Source organism: Pongo pygmaeus, chromosome 19 (assembly GCF_028885625.2).
Source record: "Pongo pygmaeus isolate AG05252 chromosome 19, NHGRI_mPonPyg2-v2.0_pri, whole genome shotgun sequence".
NCBI classification, from domain to species: domain Eukaryota; kingdom Metazoa; phylum Chordata; class Mammalia; order Primates; family Hominidae; genus Pongo; species Pongo pygmaeus.
The window spans coordinates 60,813,736-60,817,773 of NC_072392.2; positions in this window are offsets into that span (position 1 = coordinate 60,813,736).

Here is a 4,038-nt window from a genome sequence, read left to right on the forward strand (position 1 = left end):
CTTCACCTGTAATGTGAGGCAGGGTGTGGGGCTGGGCTGGAGTTGTCAGTCCTTTACATTTTGTGGTCCCCACAAGGATGCTTTCAAAGCTTTGCACTTGGGCCAAATGGAAGCGGCTGCTTGAGCTGCTGTGTCTCCAGTTGCCCAGGCCAGCCCAGCCTCCCCTGGGGCCATGAGGATCAATATTTCCTTACAGAGGGCTGAAAGAATTCCAGGGATTGACATCCAGGTGCTGGGGAAGACCCCCGTAGAATCTCCCTACCCCATCCCCCTGCGGGGGCAGCTTGACCAGTTTACCCACCGCTCCTGGCTCTTTACCAGCCTCCTGGGGCAGTGATAACTCGAATGCAGCATAGCCACGTTCTAGGCAGTGTGCTGAGGATTACCTTATTTCATTCCCATTGAAACATCCTAAGGGGTACCTCCAGATGAGGGCATAGGGCCGCAGAGAGGATGGGAGACTTGTCTGAGGCCCCACAGTTGGGGAGTGCGGAGGCCCTGACTGAACCAGTGCGTGCTTCCTATAAGTGGCAAGAGTGCAAGAAGGCTTCTGGAGCTTCTCAACACTCGGGCCCAGAACCCGAGGGAGCTGTCCAGAGGGCTGCTAATGGGGAAAATGTCGGTCTTGCCATCTTCCTTCTTCCTCCCCTGGGGGTGGCCCAGGTCATCTTTCTCCGAGGGATTGCCTTTGGCAGAGTGAGACCCGGGTCCCTCCGTCTCTCTTAGTAAATTACCGGAGGGGCAGAGAGCTGATGGCTTTATTCCAGAAGGCCTTAACACAAGTCACTGACCTCTGTGTGTGATGACACTAGGGCAGCAAACAGTAGCCCAAGGCATCAGCTTCTGGGGCCTCCTGGCCCTGAGATCTGTGTTAGAGGCTTGAGGGCAGGTCCCCAGAGCCCAGGACAAAGGCAGCTGTCAGGGTGGAGCCCTGCCTCGGAGGGCATTTTGGCCGAGGCGAAGCTGCATACTCTTCTGATGTGTGTGGGTTGGTGGGAGATGTGGGTGTAGGGGTGTTGGGGTCTCTAAAGCCAGCTATGGGAAGCCACGTCATACTTGGCTACCTTCCTATGTTCCTTCTCACAGCAAAACTCTTGGACTGATCATTTGAAGTTACCCCTCTGTGTCTCCTTGTGAAATGGCTTGGGCGTCTCTGGGCTCTGACTTGCTCATCTGGGAGAAGATGGGGTAGAGGGAGTTGGATTATAAATCATGCTTCGCTCAGTCAACAGAATGCTACTCAGGCACTAAAAATGATGGCGTAGCCCTACGTATTCTGACATGGGAAGATGGCCACAATATCTTATTATGTGGAAAAAACTAGTTGCATAGAATTTATGGTTTGATTACGTTTTAGTAAAGTAAATTCATTTATGGTGGTATATGCAAAGAAAAAATAATGCCAGGCGCAGTGGCTCACGCCTGTAATCCCAGCGCTTTGGGAGGCCGAGGCAGGTGGATCACTTGAGGCCAAGAGGTTGAGAACAGCTTGGCCAACATGGTAAAACCCCGTTTCCATTAAAAATACAAAAATTAGCCCCAGGCGTGGTGGCGCGTGCCTGTAGTCCCAGCTACTCAGGAGGCTGAGATGGAAGAATTGCTTGAACCTGGAAGGTGGAGGTTGCGGTGAGCCAAGATCACGCCACTGTACTCCAGCCTGGGCTAGAGCCAGACTCTCTCAAAAAAAAAAAAAAAAAGAAGGAAAAAATCGAGATGTAGACACACTAGAGTGTGAACAGATTTTCTCAGGGGTTGATGTGCTCACAAAAACATCTTGGCCAGGTGTTGAAACTCATGCCTGTAATCCCAGCACTTTGGGAGACCAAGGTGGGCAGCTCACCTGACGTCAGGAGTTTGAGAACAGCCTGACCAACATGGCAAAACCCCATCTGTATTAAAAATACAAAAAAAAAAAAAAAAAAGCCAGGTGTGGTGGCATGTACCTGTAGTCCCAGCTACTCGAGAGGCTGAGGTAGGAGAATTGCTTGAACCTGAGAGGCAGAGGTTGCAGTGAACCAAGATCACAGCACTGCACTCCAGCCTGGGTGACAAAGCAAGACTAAAAAAAAAAAAAAAAAAAAAAAAAAGAACATTTCTATATCAGCTGTTAAGATTGTGACTCCAAGTCCTAGAAAAGTAAAAACAAGTTTGCACCTGTTTCATCAAACTCAAGGATATTATTTGATGGAATTGTCCCTTAAAATAAAGCTGCCACTGTCAGAAGTTGGTGTTTTAGGCGCGTTCCATTCCCATTCCCAGTGGTCTGTGCTAACAGAAATGCAACCTTGGCAGTGATTTACACGCCTGGGTTTGAGTGGGCCGGGCAGTCTTCTGTGGCAGATTAAGGTCCCTCATTGTGCTTGATTTTCAGTTCCAGCTATACATGTTGTCAGGACACTGTGCTGACCCTGGGGGCTGAGGGACACACATTGGCTGGGGCAGGGGAACTGGGCTTGATGGCGATAAGAACAGAATTTATGGCCGGGCATGGTGGCTAATGCCTGTAATCCCAGCACTTTGGGAGGCCGAGGCGGGCGGATCACGAGATCAGGAGATCGAGACCATCCTGGCTAACGTGGTGAAACCCTGTCTCTACTAAAAATACAGAAAAAAAAAATTAGCCGGGTGTGGTGGCGGGTGCCTGTAGTCCCAGCTACTCGGGAGGCTGAGGCAGGAGAATGGCGTGAACCTGGAGGCGGAGTTTGCAGTGAGCCAAGATCGCGCCACTGCACTCCAGCCTAGGTGACAGAGCGAGACTCCGTCTCAAAAAAAAAAAAAAGAACAATTTATGATGTATATGGTTTTTCAAGACAACTTTGAGGAAAAACTTGTAGAATTTTTAAAAATATGTAAGGACACTGAGTGTTCCATAAGAACAAACGTGTCTGTGATATAAATAAAACATGTCAGCCTGACATGGGGGTAAGGAAAATGAAGTCCAGGAGTTGACAATGGCCTTGCATCTCTCTGCATCTCTCTTTTGGGCTGGTGCTTCTCAGGGGAGTGGACTGAGTTTTAGGGCCTGACATGAGTTTTCCAAGCGTGGGAACTGGGCCTCCCCTATTAGCCCGAGGCTCTGCAAGGATGGAATCCTGTTTCCTCTCTCAGGCTGGAAGCTCCCGGTGACACTGGAGGGTCCCGTTTCACAACACTGCTGTCCCCCGGGTTCGATGGAGCTCTGCACAAGATGCCTGCCCTGGTGGTGGGACCATGATGTTGGGGCAGTGATGTGGGAAGATGAGGAGAAAAGGGACTAGAGATCAGAGAGGCAGGACATCTTTAAAGAGCCCCTCCTGCCTCACTCAGGTCTTCAGGGGTCTTTGGCAGTGTAATGGTAGAGACCAGTGGCTTGGGGGCCATATGTCCCAGATTCATATCCTGGCTCCTCCACTAACTCAGCGTCTATACCTCACTTTTCCCATCTGCAACATGGGGATACTAGTACATACCTTACACTATTGTCATGAGTTGGCCCACATAGAGCACTTAGGATGGTACCTGGGTCGGAGGAAGCCCTTGCTAACTGGTAGCTGTCCTGTGCTAGCAAAGAACTGTGGGGGTTTCATTATTGAAGCTGGGGAGAAAGCAGGAGGAAGAAGCAAGCCTCCCTTGCCCGTGGTAGGGTTCGCGCCTCCCTGCCCTCATTTCTTAATAGCCCTTGGCCGCCACCCTGAGCTCATGTTTTGTTAGCCTCGGCCCTGACTCCATCTCTTTCGGTTTCAGGTGGGACCATCCGTGAAGCCGGTGCCAGGATGCACTGGGGGTGTGGATGACCGGCCGCCCAGCCCCAGCACGGCCCGGTCCCGCATGCCACCGCCCTGCGAGGACCGCTCTCCAAGGGCCGCCTGGGGCCCCGCGCCCGTACTCTCCTAACCGGGAGCCCTCGGCAGCCCATTGCTGCCTGGCCACCCCGGGAGGAGGAGGCGCAGGAGTGAGCTGCCCGAGACCGCAGGGCAAGCGAGCGGCTGACGGCGGAAAGACCCTGGGGAAGGGGCTTTGCGGCCGGCTAGAAACATTTTCCCCAAGCGGCTCCGCAAA